The sequence below is a fragment of the Ammospiza nelsoni genome, chromosome 7, assembly GCF_027579445.1.
Source record: "Ammospiza nelsoni isolate bAmmNel1 chromosome 7, bAmmNel1.pri, whole genome shotgun sequence".
NCBI classification, from domain to species: Eukaryota; Metazoa; Chordata; class Aves; order Passeriformes; family Passerellidae; genus Ammospiza; species Ammospiza nelsoni.
In genome coordinates this window covers 2,389,567-2,406,834 of record NC_080639.1, presented here as the reverse complement: position 1 = coordinate 2,406,834, position 17,268 = coordinate 2,389,567, and the positions used below count along the sequence as shown (strand labels likewise).

At 53.4% G+C, this 17,268-nt stretch overlaps 1 protein-coding gene across 1 annotated transcript in view; it reads right to left on the bottom strand.

The window, feature by feature from the left end:
• The window catches only part of SH3BP4 (SH3 domain binding protein 4), a 34,349-nt gene extending 25,430 nt beyond the window's left edge, over positions 1 to 8,919 (bottom strand). Inside the window, exon 1 of the mRNA XM_059476463.1 lies at positions 8,805 to 8,919. The gene's annotated coding sequence lies outside the window, so the exon portion shown is untranslated. The remainder of the gene's footprint in view (positions 1 to 8,804) is intronic.
• Between the last annotated feature and the right edge of the window lie 8,349 nt (positions 8,920 to 17,268).

Below are 17,268 nucleotides of genomic sequence, written 5' to 3'. Positions count from 1 at the left end.
CCCCTGCTCACTCTTTCCATGCCTGGCCATGTGTCCTGGATGTTTTGGATGTTCCAGGAGCTCCTGCTCTGCCCTGGCAGGAGCTGCAGGGATGTGCCAGCAGCAGGGGCACGGAATGCTCTGAGCTGGAAACACCTCAAAGCACACCTCATTCCCATGGCAGGGACACATCTGCACTGTCCCAGGCTGCTCCAAGCCCCATCCAACCTCTCCTTGGACACTTCCAGGGATCCAGGAGCAGCCACAGCCTGCCACCCTCACAGGGAACAATTCCTAATTCCCAATATCCCATCCACCCCTGCCCTCCAAACCTGTGAGTTTAAAGCCATTCCCCCTTGTCCTGTCACTCCATGCCCTTGTCAAACAGCTCCCAGGAGCAGGGATAGATGCTCTGGAGAGCACAGCACATCCCATGGGGATCTGGATGGGTCCCTGCGTCCTCCCCATCACCAGGGTGGAGCTGCTGCCACCTCATTCCATGGATCTCAGCAGGCTCTGCAGGAGCCCAGATGGACCATCTGGCTAACTGAGTTATAATTAAAGCGTTTTTTTCCAGCAGCCATTAACTCTCAGGCAGCTCTCCCTGGGGAGCAGGAGCCACAGCTCAGGAGCAGCTCAGGAGAGATGGAAAAAATTGCTTGGAAGAAGCACTGAGGGCAGCGAGCTGCTCCTCTGCAGCACTGGCTGGCTCCAGCAGCTCCCAGGGGAAACAAAATAGCCCCAAATCCCCCAAAACTTCACCAATTTGGCAGGATGTGAAGAGCCAGGCAGGGGAGGAGAGCACCACAGAGATGTCCCCATCCCAGAGCATCCTTCCCAAGCAAATCTTGGAATTCTGAGCTGGTCAAGGGCAGCACTGGCAGCACAGGGGCTCTGCTTTGCTGACGAGGTAATTACCACCCTCCAGGGGTAACAAACTCCTTGTCCATTCCCACAAAGGCAAGGAAAACACTTCCAAAGACTCCAGGAAAGCCTTGTTTTGGGGTCTCACTCCCTGATAAGCTCAGCTGCTGGAAGGAGATGCTTTCTAGGAAGCTGGTATCAAAAAAAAAAAAGACACAAAACATCCTAAAATAACCCATCCTGGTGCTGGGGATGCCAGGTTTTCATCCTTTTTCCCAAAAAAACCCTCTTGTCCCACCTGAGCAATCCCTGCAGAGGTACCACAGGAACCTGCAGCCGCCAACAGCACCCACAGGGAAGGAGGAGCTGGAACAAGGGAGGACAAGCTGTGGGATGCACCACTCCCTTCTCCTCCTTCCTTTTCCTGGGATGCACTTGGGCATCTTCTCTTTTGTTATCTGGGATGCACCCCCATCAGCTTCCCCTTTTTTGTGTGATTTACTCACATCTCCCCCTTTTGAGTGATACCCTCATCTCCTCATCCTTTTTTAATTTTTTTTTAATGGGACACACTCGCACAGCTCCTCTTTTTTCCAGGACACACCCACACCATCCCTTCTCCTTCTGTGGGATGCACAGCTCTTTTTGTCCCTGTCCCTCCAGCTTTTTCCTGGGATGCACTCATGCATCTCCTCCTCCTTTTTTGCAGGATGCACTCCCCACCTCCTCCTTTCTCTGGGATGCATTTCCTACCTCCTCCTCCTTTTTTGTTTGCAGGATACAATCACACAGGTCCTGCTTTTGTGGGATGGACTCGCAGATCTCTTTTTATTTTTTCCAGGATGCTCTCAAGCATCTTTTTTTTTTCCCCCCTTTTTTTTTTTTGCAAGGACCAGTTGCTCCCAGGCCCACTGGGAACGATTCCCTGCACTTCCTCAAGGGTTCCAACAGCTCAACCTGCCCCAAAAGTGAAGCCACACACACCCAAAAACCTGACCCAAAAATCCCCACTGAGGCAAAATAAGCAGGGAGGGGATCTGGGGCAGAGAGCAGAGCTATTCCCAAGGCTGGCTTTCCCTGCTTTTCCCTGGGAAATGCTTCCCAGAGCAGCCCCACCCCGGGAGCCCTAATCTGATGGCAGGTTTTCAATGGAGCAGCCAGGATGGGGAGGGAGAGAGGCTGGACAAGGGGGGGAAAGAAAGCAAGGAAATGCCTCTGAGGTGAGGAGGGTTTTTTTCTCTCTGGCTGGGGCCGCCTTGCTTTGCTTTGTTTTATTTTATTTTATTTTGTTTTGCTTTGTTTTGTTTTGCTCGCCCGCCTCCAGCGCTGCCATTTTCCGGAAGCCGGAGCAGCGCTGGCTGGCTGGCAAAGAAATGGGAAGTTTCTCTTTGTTTAATTCGAGCAGCCTCTGCTCCGAGGGACCCAGCAGAGCTCCCCCCCAGCTGCTCTGGGAACGGATGCGAGGCAGGAGCGGGAAGCAGCAGCAGGGAATGGGGCAGGAATTGGGGATTTCACATCGGACACGGCTCTCGGTGCCAGGGACGTGTGTGAGAATGGGGAGGCTTTGGCTGAACTCCCTGGTGACCACTGCATCCATTACTCCACTTCCTGGGGCTTTTTCCTGCTCCTTTTCTCCATGCTTTGACCTGTGGAGGTGATTTTAGGTGGGTAACTTGAGCACCTTCCCCGCACCACACCAACAAAACAAGGGATGCTGCACCCAGCCCTGCACACGCTAAGAAATCCAACCAAACCCACTCTCGGACTTATCCCAGATTCACAACTCAGGGTTATGAATCTGGGATAAAGAAAAAGCTGTGATCCCAAGGAAAGACCCTTGGGATCACATAAAACACTTCCTGCCCCGCTCCTCTCCCCATTGTTCAACTGCAAAAAAGCCTTTTTCTCCCTGTTCCTAAGGGAACAGCCGGTGCTGCTCAAAGGAGGCCACATACCACGCTGACCCTGCCCTCCAAAAACAACCTGGAACACTTCATGGGGATGGCCTAAAGCCCTTGATCCAGGCAGGGTAGGAGGAGGGCAGCAGCTGGATTTACCCCTGGAGAGAGGGAAGCAGGGATGAGCTGAAACCAGGAATCTCTACTGGGCCCAGGTTTTCTGGAGTCAGCTGGAAAACATCTGGTTTGGCTCCCTGGCTGTGATTTCCTCTCCCAAAAATGCTGGGATGGTCCCCAGGGCGACCCTCCTATGGGGCAGGAGAAGAAGCAACTGCAGGGAATGAGCAGTGAAAAGGAAAATCATAATCATCATCATTATTATTATTATTAAAGTTTTCCATTATTATTATTATTATTATTATTATTACTATTACTATTACTATTATTATTGTTAGTTTTCCCCATCATTTAACAGGACTGCAAACCAGATGTGCATCACCACCCCTCCAATTTACACAAAGGCAGCCAGGTGATAAAAAATATGAAAAATATGAAAAGTAGGAAAAATATGAAAAATATTAAAAGTATGAAAAATATGAAAAATAACCCAGTGCCAGAATGGTTTGGGTTAGAAGGGACCTTTAAAGCCCATCCCATTCCATCCCCTGCCATTCCAGGGACACCTTCCACTGTCCCAGGCTGCTCCAATGTCCAACTCTGGGCAATTCCAGGGATCCAGGGGCAGCCACAGCTTCTCTGGGAAAACTGAGCCAGCACCTCACAGGGAAGAATTCCTTCCTAATATCCCATCTAAATAATTTCTCTTTCATTTGGAAGAAACACCAGAGCAATCACAAAATAAGTAATGACTGGGCCACCTTCCACCTCTGCATTTTCACCTACAGAGGTTTGAGGCTACCGATTTACTCTCCCAAACTGAAAGAAACTGGGGAATCAGGCTGGAATTGGGAAAGTCCCTGCCCATTGGAATGGGATGAGCTCTAAGGTCCCCTCCATCCCAAACCAGTTCTGGAATCCTGTGGTGATCCTGCAAGCAGGAGATGGGATGTGCCAGCTTCCCACAGCTGGATTTGACACAAGCTCTCCTCTCCTGGGTGGAGCAGGAACAACCACTCAGGTAGGGAAAAAGCAGGAACACTTTTCTAGCCCCAGGAATGAGAGAGAGCATCATGACTCTGCCATTGATATGCCAGCTGGGAATGGGAATGGAAATGAGAATGGGAATGGGAAATGGGAATGGGAACAGCTGCCTCCTGGCACTGAAAATAAACCCCTGCACAAATCCACCAGCAGGTTAAAAATAGAAAATTTCCCATGGGGTTCCCAATGGAGGCCACCAAAAATTGGGATTAAAGCCAGGAAATGTTGCTGGTGGCACACTGATTCCTCCCAAAAACATGCAACCCACCCAAAATGCCAACTTCCCAGCAGAGGGACAAAAATCCACTCCAGGGGCACCATGGAGGAGTTGGAAGTTCTATGGTCTGCTCTTTGATCCATGAAAAACTTACTTTTCCCTGGGAAACTCCTGGGCCTGCAGCCCCCCTGAGGCAGCAGAGGGATTCCATGTGCATTCCTGCATTCCCTGCTGCTGCTGGGAGCCATCCCACACATCCCCATCCTGACTCCCACACTTTTCTTTAGGAGCCCACAGGAACAGAAATACACAGAAATCACCCCAAGGACCCCAGGGTGCAAGGAGGAGCACAGAGAGGGGGGAGAAGCCACAGGTACCCTCAAAAATCACCCTTCAGCGTGGATGGTTGTGGTGTTAATGTGCTCACTGGAGCACTAAAAACCAGATCCGAGCTGCTGGGAGCAAGTCCTGTTTTTGGGAAGCAGAGGGACTTGTCAGCACAAGCACGTGCCAAAGCTGCAAGAGCCTTCTCCCTTTCCCCCCTTCCTCAAACCCCAAACATTATTTGGGGCCACGGAGGCAGCTGGGGCTGCAAATCCCTCTGAAAGCAGCAAAACTCATCATTAATGACCAGCACAGCTGCCCTGGTGTCCCCACAGGCTGGTGACAGGGCTCAGCCCCACCACCTGCAGGGCTTCTCCTGCCCCTTCTCTGCCCCCCAATTCCATCAGAGGGATTTTCCCAGTGCCAGCACCGGCACAGCCACGTGCTCCCGGCCCAGCCAAGGCTGGCACAGCCTTGCCAAGGCCCCCAGACAATGCCAGCCCTGTGCCCAAGCCCTGGGCAGGGCCAGTGCTGGCCAGGAGGGAGCCCAGGGCAGCAGCTCCTGCTGAGGGAAGAGATGGGGGACACGTTATATGCTTTTAAACCTCGCTCTGGAAATTTTGGGGGGTGGCTTGGATGGGTCCTGAGCTGGTGCTGGCAGTGGAGAAAATGCCCAGAGGGCAGGGAAACCCACACTCTGCTCTCCATGAACACCCTGCTGCAGCCATCAGAGAGTCCCAGCATGGTTTGGGTGGGAAAGGACCTCAAAACTCATCCCATCCCACCCCTGCCATGGGCAGGGACACCTTCCACTGTCCCAGGCTGCTCCAAGCCCCATCCAGCCTGGCCTGGACCTTCCCCAGGGATCAGTCACAGCTGCTCTAAAAACTGTGCCAGCACCTCACAGAGCAGAACCCCTAATTCCCAGTATCCCATCCATCCCTGCCCTCTGGCACTGGGAGCCATTCCCTGTGTCCTGTCCCTCCATGCCTTGTCCCCAGTCCCTCTCCAGCTCTCCTGGAGCCCCTTTAGGGACTCTGAGCTCTCCCTGGAGCCTTCTCCTCCCCAGGTGAGCATCCCCCAGCCTGGCTCCAGAGCAGAGATATCCCAGTTAATAAGATTTCCCAGTTAATAAGATATCCCAGTTAATAAGCAGGAACACATTTCCCAGTGGGTTGATCCCTTGTTCCAAAGCTGACTCACCACTGGTCACTGGGGAAGTCAACACTTGGCTACCAAACTTTCCTGGGTGTTTCCATCTCCTGCTCCTTGTGACAGGGACAGAACACGAGGGAGTGGCTGGAGCTGTGTCAGAGGGGGTTTAGGTTGGATTTTAGGAAAAGGTTCTTCCCCCAGAGGGTGCTGGCACTGCCCAGGCTCCCCAGGGAATGGGCACAGCCCCAAGGCTGCCAGAGCTCCAGGAATGTTTGGAAAACACTCGCAGGGATGCACAGGGTGGGATCGTTGGGGTGTCTGTGCAGGGCCAGGGGTTGGACTGGACAATCCCTGTGGGCTCCTCCCAGCTCAGGAAAATCCATGATTCCATAAAAACCCATCCTACCTCCTCACCACCTCCTGTGGAGCCCTGGGGACAGCTCACAAAGCTCAGGTGCTTCCAGGGCAGGAGAGAAGAGGCAGGTGCCAAACATGAGGTGAGGGTATTTGCATTCCCTCCTGTGCCAGCTGCCAGCAGAAATCCAGCCAGGAGGGGACACAGCTCTCAGACCCCCCCTGGAAAGAAGGAGACTGAGGAAGATGCAAATCCCCCTGCACAGACAGCCCCGGCCACAAAAAGCCACATTTAAATGCTTTTCCCATTAAAACAAAAACAAAACCACACACATACAGTGTCTAAACCACCTCCTTACCATCCCCACAAGCTCTTGAGAGCAACCCCACCAGGCTAAAATAAATATTTTAGCTTGGCAAATAGTTTTCCCCTCATTAAAAGGCAAACACAATTAGGACGTCGAGTGCCGGCTGCAATCGCTCCACGCTGCTCCGGCTCCGGTTGATTAAAAGTAAGGGAGATGCTATTTTTGAAAAGCACGTTCCCTTCCACAGCCTGAACGGGGTTATTTTGGACATGCAGAGCCATGGAAAGCTGGCATCTCTGCCTGCAAAATTCCCCAGCCAGGAGGGGATGTGCTCGGGATGGGGGGTGGTGAGAAAAATGGGAATTTTGCTGTGAGCGACCAGGGGGGTGAAGCTCGCCGTGGGAAGAACATGGAAAGCTGAGGGAAGCATGGATGGTTTGGGACCAGAGATGCTGTCCCCTCTGCAGGGTCTGGGACCAACACAGCTGTGCAGGAGGAAGAGCCAGGAAGGAGGAGATGTGAACATTCCAAGGAGCCCGGAATTCTTTAGGCTGGAAAAGCTCTGTGAAAGCTTCAAGCCCAAGCATCAACCCAATGCCAAACCCACCCCTGTCAGACCTACAAGCCATCCCAGGGGGATGTTATCCTCAATACCAATAATATTTTTCTACTTTAAGGCAAATTTAAGCATCCAGGCTGGAGGAATCCAAGGGTGGATCCTTATTCCAGAGCCCAGCTGGCAACACCACACAGCCTCCACTCCAACTCCTACCCAAGCTCCACTCAGCATTATTACCTTTTAATTTATGTATTAATTAACAGCCAAAAGTTAATCATTGCAAATCTCAGGGAGGCTGGAGAGGGGAGGAAGGCAGTGATGGGCATCCCAGAGCTGGGAATTTGCATCCACCTGATCCCACACCCCACAGAACTCCTCTGGGTTTGGGGGCTTTGATGCCACGTGGTTTCATTTGGGCACAGAACAACCTCACAGTCCCCGCTGTCCCAAAGTTATGCCGAGCCTAAACTCCTGAGCAGGCAGGGATCCCAGGAAATTGGTGTTCCTGGAGCCTGCACAATTCCACCTCTTCCACCCAGCAGCAACAGCTGGGAACTGAGGCTTCACAGCATCCCTGGGTCCAAAGCATCCCTGGACCCAAAGCATTTCTGGATCAAAAGCATTTCTGGATCCAAAGTATCCCTAGATCCAAAGCATCCCCAGCTCCCAAAGCATCCCTGGCCCCAAAGCATCCCTGGACCCAAAGCATCCTTGGACCCAAAGCATCTGGCTCCCAAGCATTTCTGGACCCAAAGCATCCCTGGTTCCCAAAGCATCCCTGGACCCACAGCATCCCATGACCCAAAGCATCCCAAACCGAGCCCTGGCAGCATCCCTGCCCCCGCAGCATCCCCGGGCAGCCAGCAGGGAGCAGCGAGGGCATTGGGCGAGCTGGGAAAGCCCTCCTGGAGAAGGCACGGCGGGCACAGCCACTGGAATGCGGCTCGGAGCGTCCCGGCGGCGCCGATGGGGAACGGGAGCGCTGCTGGCCGCGGGACACGAGCGGTGACAGCGCAGGGTGACAACAGCCCGGGCAGCCGTGTCCATCGCCGTGGCAGTGCCAGCGCGACCCGGGGGACAACGGGGGTGCACACACAGGGCACAGGAACGGGGACACGGAGCCGCATGGGCACCCTGACACGGCACATGGCAGCGGGGACAGCGCGGGGACAAGAACACCGAGCACAAAATGTGGTCACACACACAGGGGACACGGGGACACGGGCACATAGAGTCACACACACGCAGGGGACACAGTCACACACACACAGGGACACACAGGGACACAGTCACACGCAGGGACACGGTCACACACAGTCACACAGGGACACACAGGGACACAGTCACACACACAGGGGACATGTGGCACGCACAGTCACCCAGGACACACGCACAGAGTGGCACACAGAGGACACTCAGAGTGTCACACACTCAGACACCAACAGGACACACACACACAGTGACAGCCCCACGGAGGACAGAATGTCACACACACACACAGAGCCCCACGGAGGACACTCAGAGTGTCACACACACACAGTGACAGCCCCGCGGAGGACAGAATGTCACACACACACACAGAGCCCCACGGAGGACACTCAGAGTGTCACACACACACACACAGTGACAGCCCCACGAGGGACACTCAGAGTGTCACACTCAGAGTGCCGCACACACACACAGTGTCACACTGCCACACGCGGACACGCGACACTCGCACACAGTCTCACACACACTTCACACGCGGTCACAAGCCCACTCCCGGTGTCACACGCGGTGTCACACACACACAGCCACTCTCGCTCCCTCTCTCCCCGGCCGCCGCCCCGCGCTCCGCCGCCGCCTCAGCCCCGACCCTCCGCCGCCACCGCCTTCCTTGCTCCCTCCCTCCCTCCGCCGCCGCCACAAACTTTTCCCCGCCGGCCCCGGGGTCCCTCGGGAGCCGCTCCCGCATTCCCCGGGCTCGCCCCGCTCCCGGCTCTCACCTGCGCCCGCTCCGTCCCCGCCACCGCCGCCACCGACACCGAACCCGGCCCCGCTCCCGCCGCTCTCCGGGCGCGCTCCCGCCGGCACCGGCCGCGCGCGCCCGCCCCGCTGACGTCACGGGGCGTGGCAGGGGCGTGGCCCCGCGGAGGGCGGGAACGAGGGGGGTGCCGGGCGGGGGGGGGGGGAACGGGGGATGGCGGGGGCGGGGGGTGTAAAACACGTGGGGAGGGGAAAAGGACGGGAAAAGCGGGATGGGGGAATGGGAATGGGGAAAAGCGGGATGGGGGAATGGGAATGGGTCCTTGTGCAAGGGGGGAGTGCGAGCCACGCCCAGCCCGGTGTGAGCGCGGGCACTCTCGCCGTGGTGACACTCGCGGTGGTGACACTCGCCGTGGTCACACTTGGTGGTCACACACCGTGGTGGTGACACTTGCCATGGTTACACTCGCCGTGGTGGCCGCACTCGCCGTGGTGACACTCGCGGTGGAAAAAGGGGAAAAAGGGGGTTGTGCTCCCTAAAATCCCATAGACTGAGGGAGCATCCCAGCCTGGGATGCAGGGTTAGGAAATGGGCTACCAGGACAGGCATGGACACAACGTGCAGTGTGGGCACACTCGTGGTGGTGACACTCACACTCAAAACTTGGGGGAAATGAGGTTTATCCTCACCCGGCTCCCCTCCCTCACTTCTTTTTTTTTGGCCTTTTTTGTCAAGCTGCAAAATCCTGGTCAAGCAGAAATCCCGCCCCTGTTGCTCTCCCCGGGTGGGAAAGGCAGGAGGAACGCGGAGGAAAAGGCTGAGCTCTGGTTTCTCGTGTTAAGCACTATCAGAGAGTGGCTTCCAGCTTTTTCTGCTGGAAAAAGGGGGTTGTGCTCCCTAAAATCCCACAGACTGAGGGAGCATCCTGGCTGGGATGCAGGGTTAGGAAATGGGCTACCAGGAGCATCAACCCAGCAGGACAGGCATGGACACAAAGTGCACCCAGAGCTGGTGGCCACCAACAGCCCCACGGTGGCCATCTCCCATTGGGACACCCTTTGGAAAAGCAGCTGAGTGAGAAATACCGGAGCAGATGGTTCTGGGCTGCTCGAGCCGCTGCTCTTCCCACCCCCCTCCTTGTTTTTTCCTGGGTTTAATCGGGATCTGATGATTAAATTTCCTCTTCCTGGTGCTGGCTCCTCCTGCGCCCAGCACGGCAGAAGGAGACGGAGTTTTGGCCGGGCTGGGACAAAAGTGGGGTGGCAAAGGGGTGGCTGTAGGTCCTTGTGTGGCCAGACCCCCATCCTGGGGGTCAGCTGGGGCTTGCCAGCCTCATCCCAGCTTTTTCCTGGCTCCCCAGAAGGAGCCACACAAAACCACTTCAAAGCAGCCTTGGGGGCTCTTTTCTGCAGTGTGATTTTGGGAGCTTTGGGGTTTGTCCAAGGGGAGCTCCCTGCAGCTGGGTAACCCCGTTCTCTAACTGCAACAGGGCACTTCCATCCTGTTTTGCCAGTGGAAAACACTGGGATGGCACCTGGGATGAGCTGGGCTGGGTGCTGCCCCCATCTGTGCCTTGGCACCAAGCCTGGGGTGCTCCTGTCCCTCTGCTCCTGCAAAACTCTCATTAAAATCAGTATTTCAGTTGCTGGTTTACTCATCTTTTCCATCTCTGGTGTGATTCCCCATCTTTTGGATACTGAAAAGTCCAAGTTTATTCCTGTCTTGGGCTGGCACCTCGAGTGGCTTTGAGTACAAAAATGTTTTTTCCAATGGGCAGGAGGAGGTGTATGAGAATCTGCAGTTCCAGCTCAGCATCCCTTGGGAAAAAAAACACATCTCCAGGTGCCAGAACCGTGCTTGGACTCCATTAAAAATCAGCAATTTGTGGGTGACAAAAGTTGCAGCTTTCCCAGCGCTCAGGATGTGCCTTGGGCACATTTCTGGTGCTGAGCCCGGGATGGAGGGATGAGAATTTCACCTGCACCCATCCCTCTCTGCTTCCTGAGAGGTTTGCAGTGCCCAGGAGCAGCTCAGAGCAAGGCAGGAATCATGGGGAGCAATTAATATTGGACAGAATGCCCCAAGGAGGCTTTTTTGTGGCGCTGGGATTCCATCCTGCAGGAAATCCATGGTAAAGTTCATTTCTCTGTGTGTTCCCCTCTGGGGTGTTTCTCAGGCACAAATCTGGGTGGAAATTTTTGGTCTGAGCAGTTCCTAGGAACAGGGCTGCTCCAGGATGGCATTCCCATGGGTAAGGTGTGTGAGTGTAGCCAGCTTATTTTGGGAAGAGAGCAGCTCCTTTCTGCTCTGCTGCTGCCTTGGGAATTGTGGACAGGTGTCGCAGACATCTTTTTATGGAAAATCCTTTCCTTAGGATTTTTCCTCCTGAGAAGCTGAGAAGCCTCAGGAACAAAATGTAAACAATGGTTATCTGCTGCTGTGGAATGCAACAGGTGGATCTGTGATTGGCCCATGTTGGTTGTTTGTAATTAATGGCCAATCACAGTCAGCTGGCTCAGACAGAGAGTCCAAGCCACAAACCTTTGTTATCATTCCTTCTTATTCTATTCTTAGCTGGCCTTCTGATGAAATCCTTTCTTCTATTCTTTTAGTATTGTTTTAATGTAATATATATCATAAAATAATAAATCAAGCCTTCTGAAACATGGAGTCAGATCCTCGTCTCTTCCCTCATCCAAGAACCCCTATGAACACCACCACAAACAGGAGCTGGACATCCAGACCTGGCTCTGCTGAGCCCCAGCAACACCAATCAGGGCTGGAGCATGGATCCCCCTCACCAGGGGGATCACAGAATCCCAGAACCATGGATTGGTTTGGATCCCATCTCATTCCAAGCCCTGCAGGACCAGGGATGCTCTCACAGACAGAGCAGCAGCTCAGCCACGAGCCCTGAGCTCCCAAAACCTCCCAGAAGGGAGAATTCCCAAACCTGACCCTGATCAGATCCACTTCCATGTGGAATATCAGAGCACCCCAAGCCCCAAAACCTCAGAGCCCTGAGCTCCCAAAACCTCCCAGAAGGGAGAGCTCCCAAACCTGACCCTGATCCACTTCCACGTGGAATATCAGAGCACCCCAAGCCCCACGTTTGCTGCTACGGCCACAGGGAGTGTTTTTCCATGATCCTGCAGTTTTGGTTGGATTCCAGGGAATCCCTGAGCCTGGATCATGCTGTGGGTGGCTTTCTGGAGCTGGGGGAGCCACCACTAGCCCAGGGTTGTTAAATCTACCTTGGCTGCAAAGGTAGGTTTAATAACCCCAGGTTAGTGCAGCGCTCCCCTGGGGCGAGCTCTTCCCAGGCCAGCCTTCCCCTTGCTGAGAATTAATTACAGCCCTGATGGTTAATGACAAATAACCAGCAGGGTTGGATGTCCCTCTTCTCATCTGGAAGTTATTGACTCCTCCCTGGGAAGCAGCAGCAGCAGCACATCTTTGTTTGCATCCCGAGGCAGGGATGGGGGCAGCGCTCCCAGGTGTTTGCTCAAAGGGGTTCAGGAGCTGCGTGGAGCCAATAAATCCCAACGGGATTTGTGTTCTGCAGGTATAACATTCCTGCTTCAGAGCCAATTACCCTCAGAAGTGCCTCGTAAACGAGGCTTGCCTCATTAGGAGCTGGCAAACAAACCCTCTGCCAGGCTCCCCACGTGGATTATTTCTGCTTCCCTTTTTGGAATTCTGTTATGCCAGGCTGGAATTGAAGCAGATTTACTCCTCCTTCACAGGCATCCACCCCACCTGATTTCCTCCTGTAGCTGGGAGTCTGGAGGGTTTGTTCCCGTTCCGTGCATGGCAGTGGCTGAAGGCAGCAATTCCCTGTGTGATATTGGCAAGCCTGACCTCTACTTTTACCAGAGGGCAGGGATGGATGGGATTTGGGGGGAAAATCCTTCCACAGGATGCCCAGAGAATCTGTGGCTGCCCCTGGATCTCTGGCAGTGTCCAAGGCCACGCTGGACAGGGCTTGGAGCAACCTAAGATAGTGGGAGTTGTCCCTGCCCATGGCAGGGGGTGGAATGAGCTTGAAGGTCCCTTTCCAACCCAATCCATTCCCTGATTCCATGATTCATACATCTGTGGCTCTGTTGGTGCCAGAGCTCCCAAAGCTGTGGGAAGGGGGGGCTGTTATCACCTGTGATCACCCCTGGAAGGGGTTTGTGAGGTGACAGGAACACCTGGCCAGGTGACAACCACTTCCTGCTAATAACAGGGATTAGTTTTTTAAGCCTGATGAGGACGTGCACGGAGCAAAGGACAGAGCTTCCGGAGAGGCTTTTAATATCTCTGCCTGCCTGGCATCAGCTGAGGGAGGGAATGAACAAAGGACAGTGTGACCGTGGTCACAGGGGTCTCAGGATGAGGGAAGAGACTGAAAGGATTTGACTCCATGTTTCAGAAGGCTTAATTTATTGTTTTATGATATATATTGCATTAAAATGATACTAAAAGAATAGAAGAAAGGATTTCCTCAGAAGGCTAGCTAAGAATAGAATAAGAAGGAATGATAACAAAGGTTTGTGACTCAGACAGAGTCTGAGCCAGCTGGACTGGGATTGGCCATTAATTACAAACATCCACATGAGACCAGTCACAGATGCACCTGTTGCATTCCACAGCAGCAGATAACCATTGTTTACATTTTGTTCCTGAGGCCTCACAGCTTCTCAGGAGGAAAAATCCTAAGGAAAGGATTTTTCATGAAAAGATGTCTGCGACAGGACAGCAAAGAGGTGGAGGGGAGAGGCGAAAGAGCTTGAACAGGGACAGCTCTTGAACCTTCTGTGCTCCTCGGGGCAAATCCTGCAGTGCCCTTCCTCAGCTCTGCACACAGATCCTGCCCCCAGCACACCCCTCACCCCTGCCAGGGTACAAATCCTGCTCACCCTGCGGGAAGGGATGGGGTTTGGAGAGATTTGCACCAACCTCTCCCATCCTGGAAGACTAGTCCACATGGAAAAGTCCTTTATTAAAACCAAAATCCTAGAATTCTAGAATGGTTTGGGTGGAAAGGAGCCTTAAAGCCCATCCCATTCCACTCCCTGCCTTGGGCAGGGACACCTTCCACTATGCCAGGGTGCTCCAAGCCCCATCCAACCTGGCCTGGGACACTGCCAGGGATCCAGGGGCAGCCACAGCTGCTCTGGGGATCCAGCACCATCCCAGGGAAGGATTCCTTCCCAATATCCCACCCATCCCTGCCCTCTGGCAGTGGGAAGCCGTTCCCTGTGTCCAGTCCCTCCAGGCCTTTGTTCAAAGCCCCTCTCCAGCTCCCTTGGAGCCTCTTTAGGTATTTTTTGTAGTAACCAAAATCCTTCATTTTAGAGCCACCATCACCCAGTTCCCTTTTCCTTGTCACCCTTTGAGAGCCAAGGAATCCCTGTCCTCCCCTCCCACTCTCACAGCAGCAGGACCCACATCCCACAAGTTAACTCTGCCCACTCCCTTCTTCCCCTTCCTCCCCGAGTCCCATCCCACAAAATAAAACAGCTTTTGTTCCCTCTGGAGATTCTCCTGGCAACAGAACCATGGAAGCTGCAAAAAAAAAAAAAAAAAAAAAAAAAAAAAAAAAAAAAAAAAAAAAAAAAAAAAAAGGAGAAAAAAAAATTTCCCAGCCTCAATGAGAGCTCTATCTAAAACCAACCACCAGGATGAGGCTGTTTCATCATCCTTAGGGGATAATGGGAGCAGGGCAATCATTGCTGGTTGTGAAGGCTTCCCAGGTGGATGAATATCCCTGCCTAGCACAGGGGGATGCAGTTGTTGGTGCATCTTCATGGATCTTGATGTGAGTGTGAGATGGCTCCGACCTCCTCCCTCTGTGCACCAAGAGATTCCAGGCTGTGGGGTTTCCTCAGTCCGGCTCCAGCAGATTTCTGTGGGCCTGGAAAAGGCCCAGGGCTTGCAGGAGGGAGTTGGAGGAGCAGAAAGTCCTGGTTTTCAGCCAAGAATGCTTTTGTCTTTAGCTAAACACCCTCCCAGGCTGCCTTTCCCTGCCCCTCAGAGGCTCAGAGCTGCCCTTTCTCCACCTCTTTTGTGCTCCTGATTCCCAAATTTTACCTCCACACCTAAAGATTCTCTGGGGCAAAGGCATGGGGAGCAAGAGCCATTTAGTGGTGCTTGCATCTTTATTTATTATGATCATTTATTCCCCTCCCTCTCTGCCAGAGCCCTTGCACTTCCCAGACATCTCTGTGATAAAATGAGGGGAAAATTTCCCTCCTTAAGCAGCGTTAAGACACAATAATTCCCCGTGTTCACTGACAAACAGCCTCGTTTATGGCTGCTACACTAATCAATGGGGTTAATTGAACTGATGACTGCGCTGGCTTGTGCTCAGAGCAGCTGCTTCACATCATTAGCCCTGTTTGGATCTGCCTGTGGTCATTCCCACCTGGATTTCCCCCACTACACACCACTGTGGCTTGGGACAGGGACATTTAGAAGGCATTTAGAACAGCCTGGCACAAATACAGGGCAAGCCCAAAACAGGCAGCATTTTCTACAAATTCATCCCAGGAATACCAGGTGGAAGTGTCCCGGCATAAAAGCAGAGGATAAAATAGCAGCACCCTCAGCTACCCGCTTTTCATTTTGGTAAAGGGCTCAGGACTCAAAAGATAAAGGAGAAAATGAGAATTCCCTCAGTTTTAGAGGCAGGGCAAAGTGAGAAAGAGGAATTAGACCAGGTTGGGCAGGGAATGGAATGAGATGTGAGATGTCCCTGACCATGGCAGGGGAGGGGAAGAAGATGAGCTTTCAGATCCCTTTCCAAACTATCCCGGGATTCTCTGGTCAGCCCCATGCAGCACAGCAAGGGCACAGTGCTGAAATTTGCCATAATTCAGGGCATTTCCAGTGGGGATCTCAAACCCAGAATGAGGGGCTGACAAATCTTCCAGCCCAAAACTGTGCTGAGATAAATCTGGGGACATTTATAGCCAGGACCAGGGGGACAAAGCAATGATGCTGACACTCAGATTTCCCTCATTTCTCCTGGCAGGGTTTGAAATCCACAACCACAGGAGGTGGTGGCTGTTTTGCCCCTCAGGTGCCTGTCCTGGGCGCTTTCTGCACCCTGCCAAGGACGAAGAGCATCCCAAGTGAGTTTGATCATTCTGAAATGATGTTAAACATCAGCTGCCAGGTACAGCCCTGCCCGCGGCTCTCCCAACAAAGCCTGGCTTGTCCAAAAGCTGAGATTTAAGCCAGCCAGAGATAACCACTCGGCTGTTCCTTCCCTCAATGCCTCCTCTGGCCTGGGGGAACACACACACTTCCTTTCTGTGCCGCCGGATTTGCCTTTCAATGCCCCATTATGTCCCGGATCGAGGAGTTTGCTCGGCTGCCCTGCAAAGAAACAGGGTCACAAGAATTATAATTTTTTTCTCCCCCCAGTTAATAACTGAGCGTGCTGAGCCTGAATTGCTTTCTTTAAGCATGTCAAGGGGAGCAGCAAGCACTCAACTCCGCGTTTTTATTGGCACTCCCTCTTTTCTAAGCCCATTATTTGCCCTCCTTTTCTCCAGCAAAGAAATGCCCAGTTCCCTTCTTTTCCAGCTCATTTAGCTCCCAGTGCCATGGGATTATGAGCATTAAGAGACCCTCCCTGCAATAGCAATGGCCACCAACCCGTAAGCTGAGCACGAATGGCACAATTCCCATTTTTAAAGTGGGGGAATTGGAGCGAGGCAGCATCATCTACCAGGCTGCTTCTGGTGTGGTGGGCACCCTGCGGAAAAGATCTGGGATTTGTGTGGTCTGTTCCTGCCAGGGATGGAGCAGCAGATGGGAGCACCAGGGTTTTGGGGCAGAATGTGGGTTTCTTTGAAGTGAGATGCCTGCTGGCTTTCAGGGCACGGCCAGGGCTCTGCAGAGCTGCTGAAGGTCAGAGCCAGGGCTGGAGCCTGTCTGGTGGCGTCCCCTTGCCAGCCTCTTTGTACTATTAATTATGGCCATGAGTCTGCAGCCTTTCCAAGCTCTCTGGCTCCAGTTTGCCATGTGGGAAGGAGCTGGGATGCAAACTGAATTCCCCCTTTGACAATTCCCGACAGGTCCCGCATTATTTATTCCTCTAACAACACTCAGATCCATCCTCAAAGCATCCTCAGAGTGGCTTTTTTTTTGTGGGTCAGAGTGTTTCATGGGACGCAGAAACCTTCCTCCCCCCTGGACTTGGCATTCCCATTCCTGCCAGGGCTCCAGCTGCTCAGCCAAGCAGCCTGACCGGTTTTCCACCTGCGGATTTTTTGGCAGATCTCCCGACACACAGAGCTGAGGGTGAGCAGTTCTTGGGCACTGGCAGCCCCCAGATATGCCTGGAAACCTCTCTGCAGCCCTCCAAAGGTGAGGTTTATGCAATTCCTTCTGTGTTGCAAATCTCACCTCCTGGGCTATGAGTTTTCACCACTTCTCCATGCTGATGGTTGCTGGAGGTGAGGTGCCACCACAATTCCTGGGGAGCC